We start from the raw sequence: 19,275 nt of genomic DNA, 5'->3' as shown, positions 1-19,275 counted from the left end.
GTCACTGAGAATGAGCGCTTTATTTTCTTCGTTCACAGAGCTTCTGACGGCAGTGAGAGAGAGAGGGGGGGGGGCGCTTCACGTTTACCCTGCCCCGGGCGCAAACTCGTCTCGTGACAGCTCTGCCTGCACTGCCGAATTTTTATCCAATGTCGGACCATAAAGTCACTTTAATGCAACGCTTTACAATGTATAGGCAGCACGACATTTTGTATCTTTCATAAATTCGCCGGTTGAAAAACGTGAGCCACGCAGTAGGCCGGAAGAAAACAAGAGCGCAGGCAAATTCCGTTGACCTCCTCATTGGCCGAGCATGTGTGGAATCCGCCAAAAATCGTGCACTGCGCGGTCGACGAAAAGCGGAAAGCGGAGGCGGCTTTTCCTGCCGCGCGGCAAGAGTGTACCGCGTCGCGCACGCGGTTCCGCGCACATTCACCGCATGTGGGGGTGCCGCCCGCTTTTGCAGGCTACGCCGAGCAAGGACGAGGGTACCCCGGAACATCTTAGGTGAAATGAGCGCAAACGTAAGTGGCGTAGAGCCCAACTAAAATACACAATGTTAATCTTTTTCTGGACCTTCCTTCGCCCCACCCCCTTCAAAGAAAGAAAAGAAAAAGAAATTAAAGTGAGTATCATTAGAGTTAATTAAGAAATGAGCACAAGTTACTTCCGAAAGTAAGATTAGTTAACATGCTAAATACTGTCTTTCAAAAGTATTTCTAAGATGCTAAGTTACTCGCAAAAATTTTTAAGATAAAGTAACCTTAGTCGAACCTTAGTAGAAGAAGTAGAAGTAGAAGATTACGCACAAGGTTGCATGAAACATACGAAAACATTCCCGAGTTCCAGTATATCGGAAGACAACGGTCCGGAACACACGGTATAAACCTATATCTCACGACTACTTTCAAGTGGCTTGTATCACGTTTATATTTCATTTGATAGCTTCCTTTATCTTATCGTTATCGTAGGGTCCCTTCGAATGTACTAAAAGCCCATTAATGTGCCTTAAGACACACGCGTATATACAAATCCAAATCTGACACCTTACCTTGCGTCCTGTACAAATCTCGAGACCGCGACCCGCAGTTCTTGACGGACTTCGCGCAACTACACCGATCTTGGACGTCGACCGTTACCAACCATACCTCTCTCCCCGTCTCCATATTTTCTCACAGAAGCACACCTGATATACCAGGAGCGAACGCCATCATTAAGCGCGTGTTCCCATCCCACCTTTGACTTCGGCCCCAAAAGCCCGACCTGTTAGGCTTAATTCACTTGTACCGTTTGACCACCCGTCGATCCGTGTTCTTCACTTTCCCATATCGGCTTCCGCCAAACCTCCTCCTTATTACGTCTTTCCACTCTCATGGTAATGAAGGAGTCCTTCATAAAGGACGGGCAAGTTGTCAAAGGCGTGCTTGCCTTTCACCCGTCAGTCACGTGACTACACAACAGCCGCGCCCCTGTCGGGGGTCAGCGGGTTTCTTGCGCGGCCATTGTGTGGCGCTGTGTGCGGCTTGTATTCAGATAATGTTCATTACGCGTTGAATTGGGGAATCCGTTTGACATCGGGGTTTGTAGGTTATTGGATTTAGGAATGCCGAGGGGTTTTTCTTTGCCGAGCACTGAGAACTGAATCCGCAGCAGGAGACAGAGCGGATTTCCTTTCGGTTTCTTTAGAGTACCGTTTGCTTTGTAGGACAAGATTGACGTGTGTGACTGCAAGTTTTGGTCTGGTGATTTTTGTGTACCGTTAGGAACATGCACAGGGAGAAACAGGATGCAACAGGGATGAACGAACCGATTCGTGTGGTATTGTCATCTACCCTATTTCACTGCTGGTACTTATTGCTCCTGACGACGAGTTACAGTGTGCCCTCAGTAATATTCCCTGGTGTTGCTCCACACATATGGTACACACACACTTGGAAATAAACACAGCATCTGGTCTGTGGTAGCGCAAGAACACGTCAAGCTATGCAGTATACTTATTTTAGTGAGGGGAGATATGTTTATTAAGAAAAAAATAAAGGAAAGGTTAGTCAGGCAAGGAGCCGGCTTGCTATTCCAAAAAATAAGGGAAGAAAGGAAAAATAAACAAAAACGAAAACGAAAAAGAAGGAAAGAAAGGAAAAAGGAAGAAATGAAGAAAAGAGACATTACAACGACATTAGACATTAGTGAGTTCTCGATAGCGACCACAGTTAAGTAATGACGGATGACCCTGTGCTAACCATCTTGAAGCGTTGACATTCTTGACAAGTCAAGAAATAAGAAGCTTGTAGCTTGTAAAGACCTGGATTCTTACATCGAAAGAGAGCGCCCCTGTCGCGTACAGACTTGAATCGCTTCACCGGAGAGTGCGCCTCCTCGCTATGCACATATGTTTCAGATTAAGCCTAACGCATAGCAGTGCGCATTCTCTGATGGATGTGGCGCCCCTATACGTGATCATTTGGGGCTCCACTTGTGAACTCTGAAAACCTAACCTGACCCAGAAATTTCTCTCTCTCTCTCTTTTTTGCGCAGAAAGATACCGTTATCTCCATGATATGAAGACAGCGTGGGGTACGCCTTTCTTTTTTTTGACGATTGGTGTGAAGTGTCACAAAGAGGCGTAGTCCTCCCATTTTCAACAAATAGGGAGAAAGAAGGATATGGTTCGAATTCATGACTTCCTCGGTGCACGTTATGTGTGTGTTCTGTGCTTCTCGGCGTGTGGATGAAGCTCTGTAATAACAGTTTGCATAAAACACAGATAAGCCGCAAGCAATTTGTAAAAGAAAATGCATTTACGCTGTTTTTAGGTCACGCTTCTTTCGCCTTTTTTTTTCGTATTATTTACCATTATGCCCACTGCACTGAAACCACTGCTTTTGAACCACGCATCAGTGCGGTGTATCATGATGCAACACAACGCAAATTAAGTTACGGTTACGAACAGACTTCCGGCCTCAATTACTACGTATACTGTGAAAAGGTGATAGAAGCGTGGGATGGACGCATTAATAGGTTTAACCAGCAGGGAACAGGTTTCGGTGCCCGACCCTAGCAAGGGAGACACCCCGTCGTCCTTTCTCATGTTCTATTGTTGCGTACCCCGTCGACATTTGCGCTGGTATACGTGGGCTGCCAACGTGAAAGGCGAAAAGAATATTGTTCTAGACCCCACCACCAGGGCACAAACCTTGTGCATCAGCGACACCATAACCGACAATAGTGACCTAAGCCCACTAGAACGGGGTACCGTTAGGGAGCACAGGATTCTCTGGATGCTCGCGGATGACATGCATCTCATGCGGATGAGAACGGAATGATATTTATGCAGCCTGCCGAAGATTATTGTGAGGACCTGGAAAAGTAATTCTTTGATTCACGCTGTTTAATTATATACTCTAATTACTTAACTTAGGCCTTACCTTGGAGAGTCGTGTCCCCTTTCATTTGGCTTATATCCTGGAGCACACCCAGGAGCCCATCCTGGTACAGGGCGCACTCCGCTCGGTGTCGCGTTGATAACCTTGTGTGCCACTGCCGACTACAAAACCGTAGTTGCGCCTAGCATAACCTTTATGTAGGCCCTCCTTAGTATTTCATATGAGTGCTATGCTGTCAGCATGACTCGCGCAAGTGGCCCACTCTATAGTGGTGTGTGTCACATCTGCAAGGAATCGGAGAGGGGGTTCTGGTCCTGGCTCTGGTCTGGTTCTGGGTTCGGCCCTTGGTTTTCATTTTCCGAGCTGTGACTTTGAAGAGATCTTTAGATTCAAAGCCAATGTGGAATGAAGGAACACGAGGAGGTGTGGCACACTGCTCGGACGGCATCTCGTGCATAGCGCCGTGGCTGTGTTGTCCCGCCTGTTTTCTACCCTGGTATATGATGCTGCTTTACATACTGATTGCGGGAACATTCGTTTTTTGACACAGTCACAGTGTTTGACACAGTGTATGTCTTGGTGTCTGGACGACAAAAGCTGCGAGCGATCTGAGTGACGGCCATGGGACACAGATACGAAATGGAGGTGCTTCCACTGTGTCGCATCTCTTTGGCTCATCTGTCGAAGTCGGTGCATGTGTCACCGCGGCACCATCATCGCCGCCATCTGTGTGTGCGTTTGCAGCACAGTGTACGTTGCAATGCTGTAGCAAGGCAATGACAACTTTTCCAGATGGTGCCTTGAGCTCGACTTGCCTCCCAGCAGTATATTCTCAAGGATCCATACATCACTCCATAGACAATCACATACCGAGCGAACGCAATGTATTCTGTGCAGGCCCTGGTCAAACGTCAACATGCACGTGACCATAAGGGTTACCTCGCCCGTGACCGGTGGCCAAACCATTTGTAAACAACACGACTTCTCTTTCTGTGCAGCTTTGTAACTTCTTTAAGCATCGACAGTCCGTTTTATATCCACTAGCACACGAAGATTTGCACATGATGTGTCGCACTGTTGACCATTCCCAAAGATGCGACTACGGCACAGGCGCGAAGACTCATTCAGCCGACGCAATGCCCTTATACTCCGGAGGAACAAAGCACCACGTCGTTTAAAAAGCACTGTACGTAATTTACGCTGGCAAAATGCGTTCATCTCTATGCTGATGGGGCGATTTTATCTCAATTCACGCAAGGCTGTCCCCTTGGGTTCTCCAATATTTGTCATTATGTGAAAGCACATCGTGTGTGATGAACAAGTTCACCAGTCTTTGAGTCCTACGTGCAGCGGTTGTAAAAGAAAGAATTAGTGCGTGAACAACAGCGTGTGCCCAAACTTCGCTCTCCCTGCACTTTCAGGGCACCTCAGTCGCGCCGTATAGGAGTCACACAGTGTTTTTTTTTTTTTTTTTTTTCACATATTCTATACACAACAGCCTTACTCTTTGGAAATTATCGTAACAATGTTGTGATTTCTCTCAATGTCTGCAGTCGGTTTACAAATAAAGTGTACATATCGAACAAACAAATTTTATATGACAAAGAAGCTTATTTTGGCTGTTTTTTGCGATGTATTTTGTTTACTTATTAGCGCTATTGGAAAGGTGGAATGCGTTAGAATGGACCATGCTTCGGAAAAATGCACCTTTATTGGTAAGCCTGTTCTGCATAAACACCACTTCTGACCGTGACTAAAAAAATCTCACGTATGCAGTAACATGTTACCTTTCTAATGGTACCACTCTTATGCAGGCTAAGAATGTAGAACCGCACTTACAAAATGAAAAACGACTGCCAGAACCGTGGGTAACTCCGCTCCCGCTGCTGCATCGCTGCCGCACAAAAACACGTGGTGCGTGTTTTGCAACAAAAATAACCGACATTTTATTTTGTATACACCTTTGCATTTGCGTAGCCTTGGAAGTGCCTTGGGGGGGGGGGGGGGGGTCTTGGCAAGGTAAACGCTCAAATCCCCGAGCAAGTTCTGGACATTTTAGGCTTTTCTCCCTTTTGAGCATCCTTCGTGCAATGCAGCTGTGATGGACCGAACCGTGTACATTTGTGTTGTGCGGATTATGCGCATCGCCACAAGGAAAATATATGCAAGCCACACGGATTTGTAGCCGTTTCAAGTATGGACGTCAGTGCACTGAGAGCCGCGTTTCTTGGTACGGAGCGAAATGAAGCTGTGGGCAGCAAGTATGAATTGTGCAATAATTGTGCAAGGTACTTCGTCTAGCCATGAGTGACCTTCCTGTGCAATCTTCTCCTGCATGTGCGACAGACCCATGTTCAAGCAGTTGTTCATGCAATTCAGACCCCTGCTGATTTCGTCCGTGTATTAACAGAAAAAGGCCATTCAACTGCTCAACTGCACCTCCCGGCCGACCAGTGAAGTCAAGAAGTTCGGGGGAATGAAATGGAATGGAATAATATAAAGGGGTTCAGGGAAATTCGTTCATCACATCACATCACATCAATGAGCGGAAGTCATCCCTATATCATCGTCATCATGTATCTCTCTCTCTCTCTCTCGTTCATCACACATCTGGTACAAGAAATCCGACAGTGAATCCGGCCCCAAAGTTCCGGTGGCGAAAACTACTGTGGACATTATTTCGTTGCATTGACGTGTGTTCTTGTCCCGCTTACAAGGACCACATTGAGTGCGAAATGCTTTGTTAGTCACTTCCGCCCGTAGGCACCCGAGCTGCGCCTCAAGGTGCATCACTCGTCCGCGTCCCACTCTTTGTTTGTCTTTGCGCATGTTTCATACACATTTTCATGTGTCTGATGCATGGAGTTGGAGTTGGACGGGCTAAAAATAATACGGAGAGGTTGAGCTTGTCACCTGACAAGTTCTGCTACTGTGAGAAAAAGCTACGAAAAACATCAACAACGAAAGAGAGATGACTAGGCATGTCTGATGCATGCATACGCGTGTGCTTAATTCCTTCACGCAAATGTCGTTCAGCGAACAAAGGCGTGCTTTTCTTGTCTGACATTGCATATGTTATATGTCTTCTACGACTGGTGTGAGCTCCTTCGCACATGAAAGCGGGTGGGAAAAACTGTTAAGAAATACATAATTTAGAAGTCCCTTCTTTACCATTACAAGAAGAATGCGAATGCCTTGTTGCGAAACGCATACCGTGTGTTTTTGCTCGGCAGTTCCCCACGGTTCTGGCAGTCGTTTTTCATTTTGTAAGTGCGGTTCTACATTCTTCGCCTGCATAAAAGCTTACCATTAGAAAGGCAGCATGTTACTGCATAAGTGAGATTTCTTAGTCAAGATCGGATGTGGTGTTTTTGAAGAACAGGTTTGCGAATACTGTGCGTTTTTCCGAAGCATGGTCTATTCTAACGCATGTTCTACCTCTCCAGTAGTGTTAATAAGTAAACAAAATACATCGCTAAAAAGAGAAGAAAAAAAGAGCTTCTTTTGAAATAAAACTTGTATGTTGGAGATGTATACTTTATTTGTAAAGCGACTGCATTTTTTTTTTTTTTTTGCTTTCACAACCGCTGCACCTCGGGCTAAAGGACTGGTGAATTTGTTCATGACACACGGCGTGCTTTCACATAAAAATTAATGACGAACACCGGAGAACTCAAGGGGACAGCCTTGCCTGAATTGAGATGAAATCGCCCAATGGGAACATTTACTAAAAGTTACAAAAGGCGGAGTAGAGCATTCCTGCGAGTTCATTGCTCGCGCGCTTGCCCGTTGATCACGCTAGCGATGTTGCTGCAACAGCAGCTACCAGGTAGAGGGGCTATATTTATTAGAACAGAGGGGAGAAAACGAGGAAAGGTCAGCCACACGGTACGTCGGCTTGCTATTCTAAAATAAATAAATAAAAATAATTAGGAATAAAGGATAAACGAACAAAAAGGTGAAAGAAGACAACTACAACGGATTAGGAAGAATAGTCCAGTGGTGGTGCAGCAGCGTAGTGGTGGTGGTGGTGGTGGCGGCGGATGATCGACTTGCCCTTTTTGTGCGTCACTGGAGTGCAGAAAGCTACTAGATGCCTCCACCTGTTATTGTGAGGGAGCACAGCGTCAACACGCATGGTAACAATTTTTGTTGTCTGCACCATTAGAGTATGTAGTTTGAGGATCTTACCTAACATAATAGAGACACGTGTAGTTGCTCACACTACAGGCAATTACCTCACATTGTAAATAATCTGCCTGTATGCAATGCTTCTGTTATTCAAATTACTTTGCGAAGAAATTCCGGCATAGTAACGGTATACAGTCGACCCGCGTTTATCCGGACGGCTTCGTTTCCTGCGAAAATGTCCTGATAGCGGGGGAACCGGATAAGTGAAACACGACAATCCAAGGTGATCCTAAAAGGACATCTTTATTGACCATTACACAGAAAACTATCCATTATCATCTGTTTCATTCTAATACACGCATCCAGTTCTTGCAAACCTTTGCGAACGGCATTGACTTGCGAATATTGTTCTGTTGCTCGAAAAGTAATAGCGCTGTTCTCAGTGCCGCCCGCGCATTTTCTACCGTGACAGCTGGTGCATCCACGCTTTCATCATCAGATTCTTCTTGAACACTATTGGAACCGACGACACTGACGATGTCGTCATCTATGATTGCAGCAGAGGGGTCCTCGTTGTGACCTTCTCAGTCTGAAATGACCAGACTGCTCAGTGAATTACTTTTGTGTAACGTGCAAAGTCGGAAAGGGTGGAAATTCTTCCTAGCAACACCGTCCTTGTGTGAGTAAAAAGAAGGCCACGACCAGGGTTCTCGACCTCGCTTGACTAGGTGTGGTGTGGGCCAAGTGTCATTCCTGGACAATGACCGGATAACTGAAGCCGATTGTTGGGTATTACTCGCTTCTGTTCCCTGGAATTCTCGTCCGAGTCCAGAAGCTGAAGTCCGGATAAACAAGGGCGAAATACATGGGGAGAAATCCGTCCCCATGCTTTTTTGTCCGGATAGCGCAGGATCCGGATAAATGAAGTCCGGATAAACGCGGGTCGACTGTATATGTATTAGCAATTCGGTTTTGTGTTGGAGCCTGTGTACGCTGTCAGGCATTTAAGAACACTCTCGGTGGTGGTGGTGGTGGCGGTGGTGGTGTAACCGCTCACCGTGCTCGGCCACACTTAATAACCCTCTCCGTCTGTCGCTAATATTTTAATATGCCGTTAATCTAATGTAGGCAGCAGCGTGAGCATCAAATCCTGCTGAGTTCAACCATCAACAGCTTCTGTTGAAAGACACAAACGATGACCAACTTACAAGCCTCCATAACGAAAAAATTTCAGACTATGGAGTCTTCAAAGAGAACATCACGACATAACACACTGAAAGCCATTGCACAGATTGATACCCACACCACTCCTGATTTATGGAACGCGCCGGGCGTACGGCTTCTTTATGACAATTAACATAACTGCAAAAGTGTCACAAAAAGGCGTACGCCTCCCGTTTTCAGCAAATCATGGGTGAGAACGGTGTCATTTGGGATGAGGGCTGGCTAGTAGCACGTTGTGCACTGAACATCTGTTTTAAGCGTGTAGGAAAACGAAAGATCGATACAAACAAAACCTCGTTGGCGTACATCCCTCTTTTGTTTCCTGGACGACCAGCCCCTACCCACCAAATGAGCTAAAGTATGCAACAAATCCTGTGATCCTGTGGATGAAACTTCATTTCCTCACCCTTCCATGATTGATCAATGATATGCGAGAGCCCCTGGCGGACAGGATGCGAACTACGATGTCTCCTTCCGTTAACTGGATGCCAATTTGGCATTGGACCAGCCCAACCAGAGTTCAATCGTCTTCCCGCCAACAAAACCCCTATAATAACGTCGCAATTTTTTTGAGTGACAGGTTGGGGAAAGGCCATCCCGCGGACGCCGCATGGGGTCGCTGCGACCACAATGCGCAAGACGAATGAAAAGGAAACCGGCTTCGTATTAAAAAAGCAGAATTATATGAGCTGGAAGTATATGACGACGATTTAACTGCAGAATATTTCCGCAGGTACGATTCTATTTAGAAGATTCATTGAGCGGTTGTTTGCATTGGGAATGTGGGGCCGTTCGTTCGGGCTTTGTTCGTCTGCTAGTTTCGTCTACGATGCACGTGCAAGGAAGCGTGCGGCTTTGAGGGCTGGATGGCATCGGCCCGTGAAGGAGATTCTTCTTATGTGCGAATACCGGACGTAACCAACCACCGCGCGCGCGCGGCAATAATACAGCTGCAGATGCCTATCAGGACACGATCGAGTGAATCGTATGTCGTGGCACGCGTCACATTGTTTGAAATGATCTTGCCTGGTGACAGACTGGTGACAGACAGTCTTGGCAGACGGTTTCCGTGTGTCGTTTGGAGGCGTCCATGCTTACCGTATTCTGTCTTCATTGTCGTGTTACCAGACGTTCTAAACATACTGCACTATACCATTCATGTCGCTGCCATGTACAATATTAATAGACATAAACCCACACATGTGCGGAATAGTAGGAGAAAATATAAGAGAAATGCTCTCTCACGCGAAATTTTAAAAATCTTACTTGTGTACTTATTTATGTTTATTTATCTAATTGTGACATCCCAAATAGGCGTAAATAGTAGGGAGTACACGATTGTAAAAAAAAAAAAAAAAGACAGAGAGAGAGAGAGAGAGAGAGAGAGCGAAATTGAACTCGTCTCTCGAGAAGAGTCTCACTGCAGTAGACTTAGTAGACATAGTACTTGAGTAGAATAGTCTCACTGCATACAATAATAAATACACGCACATAATTATAAATACACGTAATTATACTCACGTATAAACTCACGTACGTCAGCGTCGGGTCAGCACAACAACTTTATTTTATGATGACGAGTGGAGAGGTTCATCGCCAGGGGCGATACGCTACACCATTGCTGGCGGTAATGTGGGAAATGGAATAATGTGTCGTCGCACAGTGAGGACTGAGGACAACACCTATAGCATGGAATTTCGTACTTCAAACACAACACTGGACAAACTCTTCCATTGTGGTATTGTCCATGGGAAAAAAGAATGTTTGAAAAAATGTGCTTGATATAATCTTCTCTTGTCAATGCGTATGTTAGTGGCAGCAGGTATCTAGAAGGGCTTAAAGCAGTTTCATTGCGATAAATATTGTATAAAAATTCGACTTTTCAATTTTTTCCTGCGTGATCCCATCCACACATGGTCTCCGTTTCCAAAACGCTAAATCCAAGCGTATAGTCGACGCTCTGTTTAGAAACATGTGCCGTCTCGAGAAGACCGTTCGAGGTTAAGTTTTAGTGTGGGAGGCAAGAAGCGGGAAGAACGGGTCGACTGATCGGCTGAGAGGTGTCAACGAAGAGGTGAGAGGTGCTTTGCGCGTCGGCGTTCCGTAATCGATTACGCTCAGGTCATCTATACCGAGAGCATACCAACCTAGCTGCATCGTTCTGCTTGTTTACTGTCAGAAGTGAGGTAGTGTCCTATAGGACACAGACATAGTCTAGCATTGGTCGTACAAAGCAGGTTTTTAACCTCCTCCAGGTACAAAGGTTTTTAACCTCCTGTTCTTGCGGTTTGGTTTCCAGAGTTGACGTGCTTTTTCGTTTTGCTTTTTTTTATGTTCTGCCTCCTGTCCTCTTATTATCCATGACCACACCATATATTATATATAAATGTCACTTCCTCATTACTTTTGTACCTGATGAATCGCTGTCTACATGCATGTAAGCTTGTAACAGAAGTTCCAGTGTTTGTATCACTGTCTTGTCTTTATCTTTTCCGTTTGTCTTGTTTTGTCTATTATCAATGTCTTTTTATCGCTTGTGTTGACCGTACTTCACTGAACCTTTCACCATTTCCCGATTGCATACAGTTAAGTTAGCACTAAATCTCACCGGCATATTTAATTCCTTCTCCAGGAATCTCTGAGTAGCCACCAGTTCCATCCTACTGGCGTCGTGAATAACAAGCTTAAAGGCGTCCCAAAAGTTCCGCCCGTTCATTTAGCACTTCGACATTTGGAAGCCCTCGTTAACGTAAGGGGCCGAGTTGGCACCGATTCGGAAATTACGGAGCGCCGCGGTGATTACCTGGAATGCGCAATCTAAAACACATCTGCCTGACGAGGACTTATGGGGAGCAGTTCATATTGGTGTTCTGACGCGTAAATTGGAAATTACCCTGTATAACACCTAACGCTGCACACGAAAATGGTTTGCTCAATACGCACGCATATGCGTGATCATAACTTTCGGCTATAACGATTGGGTAGTGTTTCGTAGTGTTATGACGCATAAGGATCATTTGCATGCACAAGGTCTTACTGGCCGACTCTGATGCCAAAATCACTGCTGTATGAGTTTCTCGCTGCACCTGGTAGGAGCTGTTAATTAGTGGGACATCTGCGTTAGCTAATTTAGCATCGTTCATCACAAACTGCAAGCGTTTCGGTCATACGGAAACGTAATACCATTACTGCGTGTCATGGCTGCAAAATTTGTACCGGATTTTTATTGTATTTTTATTTTTCTTGTAGTAAGGAGAGATATATTTAATGCTGATAAAAAAAAGAAGGGAAAGGTTAGCGATGATGTAGGCTTGCTGTTCCCAAAAGCAAAACAAAAAGGAAGGTGAAGCAGCAGAGACACAGAAAATTAAGAAGAAATACAGGAAAAGACAGCTCCTTCACTAATCGTTGTGCAGACAGTCATATAGGAGGTATCACAGAGTGCCTACGAGTGTAGATTCCCGAAGGAATCGTGCCAGTGCAGACGCGACCTCAGTGTGCTCAGTAGGGCCAAGTAGCACCGCCAGGGAAAGCTCTCTGTAGCCTGGATGAGTGAGACGGCACAAGAGACGGGACCGGTGATCTTCGTATCGCTGGCAGGCAAGGAGTATGTGTGGCACGTCAGCTTCTACATGACACGTGGGGCAAAGAGGTCATTGAAATTGGCTCATTTTAAACAGGAGGAGTGGAGTTCTTGCCACGTTCAGCCACAGCCGATGAAGCAACGATTCCTCGATGCGCGGGATGCGGCCAGGTATATAGCATCAGTTATTAAAGGGTCAGTGGATTTAAGGAAGGCATTGGTGCGTATAGCTTCTTGCTAAAAGAGCTGCGTGCAGTTGGCAATAAAGCGGCGGATTTCCAGCTGGCACATAGAGAGCGTAAAGGGAAGGACAGTTGGCTGCTCAGTGTCGTAAGAATGCCGAGCGAGAGCGTCAGCACGATAATACCCAGGACTCCCGACATGCTCGGAATCCACTGAAATACCACGCCGTGTCCCAGTGATACAAGTTCGGAGTGCAGGGCAGTGATCGTGGTGTAGGTGTCAGTGATGACTGCAGCAGAGTAAGAGGCCAGCGCCTCCAGAGCCACTTTACTGTCGGTCAGGATCGTCCAGGCCGTGGGCGCCAACGATGAGACGTGCCTCAAAGCAGTATTGCGAGTGCCTCGGCCTCGGCAGATGACATCAGAGGGAGTTTGAATCCGTGCTCAATTCAATCCTCTGGGATGCAGAAGGCAGCAGACGGCCCAACTAGAGAGATCGAAGCATCAGTGTATACTTGGGTTCGATGCCGGCTGTGGCTGTGGATGTGGTGCAGGGTCAGTTGGCAAGCCACAACTGTTGGCGCAGCATTCTTTTTCCTAAGACCCGGAATGGACGTTTGTAAGGGTAATGAAATGTCCACATGGGTGGCGCATGGAAGGTCCGAGCCAAAGCTGAGGGGACGTTGCACCGCAAACGAAGAATAGCTTGACCGAATACAGATGCGGGATAGCGTTGAGCAATGTCACAGAGATAATGAGCCGGGTGGCAAGATAACGCGTGTAAGGCAACACTATCGCGAAGAATAAGCACCGATGTTTCTCGTAAGTTTGCAGTAAGTTTTTCTCTTGTTCTTGCGTTTTTCGTTAGAATGCGAATGGAAACACCGAATTGATTTGGAGGGACGAGCACCGGCAATTTTACGGTGCTGGTATTTTATGGTAAAATATTGAAACCTTGAAACCGGTTGCCTTATTTTGACGACCTGTAATTGACCGAGTGTAAGGACCTGTGCATCCCGAATCTCAATTCGCCGTATGACAACTCGCCGAATGCATTGAAGGACGGGACGTAATCCTTTGACTTGTAAACTACAAAAGTGCTGTTCCAACTGGTCTATAGTGACACCTATGTCCCTTACCAATTCGCCGATTCATTTGTTCGTGAGACGTTGTGCTCAATACATTCCTGCTGTAATTCATTAACAGGCTATTATAGAGACCTTGGAACTGTTTTCTTAATGAGGTGCAACGTTGGGGTAGGACAGTCACCTCTCACGTTAGTGACACACAGTTTACACGACTTCTACGTGTATCGACCAGCAGGAGGCAGAATAAAATGTCTTGCATCCGAAACAGCAGACTATAGTTAATGGAGTGAAGTGTCTTGAAATAAAATAAAAGTTGGTAAGTTATTTTTTCTTGTTCTAACTGAATAAAGCACAAAACAACATATGCATTGTTGTCAATGCTGTCATTAATATGCCATAGCAATATATTGTTGTACCACAACATAATTGACGAACGCAGCGAAAATACGGACCAGCCACACACATGCGCGTTGTGTCGATCGTGGCTTGTCAAACGTCCCGCGTTCGTCAGTTACGAGTATATTATATTGCAGTTTAACCAACACGCTCTCTTTGTTTTATCGTATGTTGTTGCTCCGTTCAATGGCCGGCCGGCATGCCTTGAGTGCCACAGGACTTCTTTCTTTGCAATACCATTTCAACATAATTTCTTTGGTTGTGGTCCTCGAAGTGATTCCAGATCACCGCGAGCCATTGCGCTCCCCCTCATGCAGCAGAAGATGTCCGCCATCGCCATCAAATCGCACAAAAGCTCTTGTATCCTTTCCCAGCTTGCCATATAGAGTTGACCTTCCTCCTCATAGATAATCTTAGCTTAGCTGCATCTGGCCGACCGGGATGTAACCTACGGATCCTGTCCCTGCGAACTGCCTACTGCTTTACGACTTCCAGTCAGACCTCATCTTCTGTCATCATGTCATCTTAATCTTCGAGCTATTGTCATGATGCTGCCCACAATGCTCAGGTCAGCAACGGCAAGCTCTTCGAGCCATTACCATCACCAATGCAAGTTGACCATGAGGAACTGGACGCTCACCAGCGCGTGCCCACACAGAAATACCTGTTTCACCGGCTCCGACGCGGGACGTGTTCCGTTCTCCGACCCCAACTGATAAAAGGTGCATTGTCTGAACGTGAGGGAAGCGACGTAACTGATCCATAGGATAGATCCCCATCTCATATCTGGAATGCCGTCATGGACGTCCAGAGCACTGGAATCATTCCTCCACCGATTCCTGCTGAACATTCCCATCGTCCACACGTTCCTCCCTTACAAGACTGTACTCAATGCAGAGTGCCAGAGGACGCCGAGGACATAGTGCTCAGCTGCGAGCGATTCTAGCAAGTCCTGCATGCATTGCCGTTGAATCCACCGGGCAGACATGTCGACGGCCCCCTTGACATCGAGAAAGTGCTTGGTTACTGGTGGAGTCCTGCGCAGGTCCGAATTTTAGACTCGCACTTCGCCAGCGACCCGCGCTTGATTAAGAGGTGGAGCCCGCATCCGCCCGCTGCCCTCATTTTTTTTTTTAAATCCCACCCGCACACGACCCGCGATATAGGAAGATATATAGTGTGGTTGGCAATGTTTTTTTGTGTATTGAGATTTCGCAGGTGGGCTCTCCTACACTGTTGCTTTTTGTGCCAAGTTTTGTGGTGATGTTTTCATCCATTCCGTTTCAAAGTGTATAGATTTGTGTAGTTTCCCTTTCTTTTCTGAATAACGCGTCCTGGAGTAGCCAGTCCCGAGTGGCTCTAAACTTACATCTCAATTTTTTTCTTTTACAAATTGTATTGCCAACTGTAGGATGGGACAAACGAAAGCTTGCTCTTTTACAAATCAATCAATCAATCAGTATCCTTGAGTGGCCATGATGGGTAATAGCTTGTGTGAGAGAGAGAGAGCGCTGCATGAGCTCACAAGCTTGCTGGTGAATGCTGTCTTCATTTCGAATGCTGGTCTTCATTTCGAAATTGAATATTATTCGGGCATGTAACGTTAATGTCGACTAACGTGTTTGTATCCTCTCCTATAAAAATGTCCTATACCCGCACCCGACCTGTAAACCACACTGGCGTCAAATACGACATTCGCACCTGCCCGCTACCCGTGCACCATCGCTAGTTTCGACACGCACACGCAAGCAAGCGCGGGTCGCCCACTGGTCAGCAGGACTCTAGTGACTGACTCTATAGTGACATATCGGCAAGCAGTGTTCCACTCTGTGACTTCCTTCCTTGGGACTCTCGTGGAATAAACATCGTTTTAGAAATCTGCTACACCTCGCCACCCCAAGCATGTGAGTATCCGTATAGAGTTGAGCCAACCTCTCCATTAATACTTTTTTTTTCAATCAACCAACCAACAGCAGCATAACGGCGCGTAGCAGTGCCGAATAGTGCTACGGATACGGAATGAAATTAGTTAACGGAAAAATAAGGTATTTCCTTGCAACGCTGTCCTGGCGGAACGCATCCACGAGCATCTGGACTTCCAGGAGCATACATTATGACATGAATGGGACTCTACCAGACTGGAAGAGTCCCACTCATATGATAAGGTAGGCTCCTAGCGTGAGTTATAGATGCGGACTAGGCCTAGACGCTTGCCGTATTCATTCAACCACGGGTGTCAGATTACATCATTTTACTCGCACAGCTCCACCAGTTCAATGACAATAGTGATCTTAATGACAATAGTGATAGTCTTGCTTGACGTTGCGCATCCCACACATAGGAGTCAGCAACTTGTAGTGTTAGAACGGTCTGCATACTACTTCATATCATACTAGACGGTCGGCTTGTCCATTGCAGCAGATCCCAGTGTGAGGGAAATCACTACAGGAACATCTCCGTGCCACATGATTGCTGTTTAGCACAAAATCCTCTGGAGCAGTGTGTCAATATGTTATCACATGTGGAGTTGGTAATTTTTGCGTAGCACTCCTTGTGTCAGTGAAGAAGACTGCTCTGTTGATTCCCTTAACCAAAGAGGGGGGGATATGTTTATTGAGAAAAAAAAAAGACAAGGGAAGGGGTTGTGGGGGATATCGTACCGTTTTTTTTTTTCCGCTTCTTCGCAAATTTAGGGCTGGGGTGTATCTCGAACGATATCGTACAGTTTCTCGGTTTCTCGGTGATGAGTGTACGAGTGCATAGTACATACACTCTCGTCGCATCTGCAATTCGTGGTGTCGTAAAAAATAAAACAAAAGAAGAAACTGACAAAAGCAAAGGAAACCTTTAATTTCCTCACCGGTACTATTCACTCTGGCACTATTTTTCGTCTTCTTCTTTTTTGATTGAGCTTGTGATCATTATCGGGGATGCGGGGATGGGTCGCACAGAGGCAACACGTTCCAAGCGTTGAGTTGATTCCTCTGGGACAGAAGGGGGAACTGCTGCCTCATCTTCCCGTTGGACGGCGCTTTGTGGGTACTGTAATTACTAGAAGAAATTTGAAACCATACATAGCGATACGATTCTCGGCAACGAAAGCTTGGAGCTGGACGGATGGGCTGAGTGGGGCTCTGAGTGTGAGTACGAAGCTATGGCAACGTACAGTGCAGATAGTGAGGCGGGTGCGTGCTCTGCAGGGTGATAGTGGGGAGAGAAGAAAATATTCGTTTGTAAAGATCGGTATCACGAAGATACGAGCAACAGCCGTAACACTTTTCTTTTTTTTTTCGGTTTCGGTTCGGTTCCTGTTTTTTTTTTTTTTTTTCGGTTTTCGCTTTCACTAAAGTGCAAAAATTTCTCCTCGTAGAATGAAAGACTCCGTTACCTTGAGACCAACACAAGAGGGACGGGAGTCATCCGTTGCGTCGTTCGTGATTTGTGATCGATAGAAAAAAATGCAATTTACCCTTTTCCTCTCCCTCTCCTTCTCAAGAACGGCGACAATGCGGAGCGCGCTCTCATTCGTCTCCGCAAAACACTTGTCCAATCATCGCGGGAGATCGTTTGAGGAGACCAATCCGAGGCCTCTCCGCATTGTCGAGTTTCTTGAGAAGGAGAGGGAGAGGGGAAGCGCGCATTGCTGTTCCTTTCGCTCATAAATCACGAACGACGCTACCGATGAATCCCGTTCCTTTTGTGTTGATGTCAAGGTAACCGAATATTTCATTCCGTGAGGAGTAATTACTACACTTCAACGCCCGTTTAAGTCTGGATAGATACGGCGTCGGATTAATTTATTTGCTGTTCTTTCGCTATCAACTAAGCGACCGAAAAAAATAAATACTCAGAGTATAGTATGTAATGCTATGGTGTACAAACGAGTAAGTGAGCTAATACCACAGGAAGAGGAAGAAAAGAAGGTAGTGGCACATGTGTGGTGGCAGTGGTGTAGGAACCCGCACGCTTTGGGATGGTCTGGATCCTACACCTTTAGGCTAGTGTGCAGGACGTGGACCTTAAGTAAACTTTAATAGTGAACGGCAACTTGCCCAGTGCTGCGGGGTGGCAATGTAGCTGGTGATGTCAATGCGGACCAGATGTTGATCGCCGCAAGGACCAGCCGAGCCCATCCTTGACCGTCAGGCAACAGGAAACGGGTAGGAAGTAGCCGGTAGTTGTCATCTCGTCGTCATCATCTGTTGTTGTTGATGTTGTCAGCGGAAGGAACTGGTGGCAGGTTAACAGAGGTATAGCGGTCCGCCACACCAGGGCTCTTAACTCCAAGGCTTGCCACCAGGAAGCCGTGTCCCCAGTAGAATATATCCGACCACGAGCTCGAGCTTCCTTCCAAGAGCTGAGCCTGCAAAACGACACTCGTCTGTCGTCGCGGGAGCGCGTCGTTGTCCTTTCTGGCTGGCCTGATAGTGTAGTATTTCCGAGCAATCTGCCTGCAGGTGTGGCAGCATGTTGGTCGGGGACCGTGCGTCCTGGGCCGACTTCGCAGGGAACTGTGCCGACATTTCTTTTCGCGGAGATTGGGAGGTGACCGGAGTTCGAAACCGTGCTCCGGCTTGCCATGTGGGTGTTTTTCCTGGATTTTCCACCCAATCACCTGCGTCTTCGTTTTCGCCACCACTCCATCGCCACCACAGTATACACCTACGGATTCCTGTCACAGACAGTGATAAATCAATAGAGAGCACTACTTCATAGCGTGGTGCGATGATTATTAACTGATATGCGCCATATCACGCATGTTCACCATGCATGTGTATACAGCTACCTTTTGCCCTGGAGCAACAAACTGTTCAACGTAGAATACGAATAGTTGCAAGAATGTGCTTCGAAAACCGAATACTGTCGAATCTCTTCATCAGTCGCGCAAACCCGAGCACTCGCTGAGCAGTCAGCTTTAGTTTGTAGAGGAAATGTCTCCTTGTGTAATCAAAGTTCTCAGTCTTATTTTTTCTTCCATCCAATCCAATCCAATCCAATCCAGTGTGCAGCCATGCGATTTTTGTATTAGTAAGTGTTTTTGAGCTTTACACATTCACAATATCCGTAAAGCCCGTCTGCTTTGTCTCACACACAAGTTTCAAAAACGGAGCTGAAGCCGACGGATAGCACTCACCGCTCTATTTGTTCAGATATCATGAGCTCAAGAAGATCCGTAAAACTTCTCCCCCCCCCCTTTCCGCATATAACGCTAACAGTCATTTACGCAGTTCGTATTTTCTCTTTCCACCGCGCTGTGGCTTTGGTTCCTCTAACTACTACGTAGTTCC

The sequence above is a fragment of the Ornithodoros turicata genome, chromosome 5 (assembly GCF_037126465.1).
Source record: "Ornithodoros turicata isolate Travis chromosome 5, ASM3712646v1, whole genome shotgun sequence".
Taxonomy (NCBI): domain Eukaryota; kingdom Metazoa; phylum Arthropoda; class Arachnida; order Ixodida; family Argasidae; genus Ornithodoros; species Ornithodoros turicata.
The sequence above is the reverse complement of the archived record's forward strand: the minus strand, read 5'-3'. Positions refer to the sequence as shown.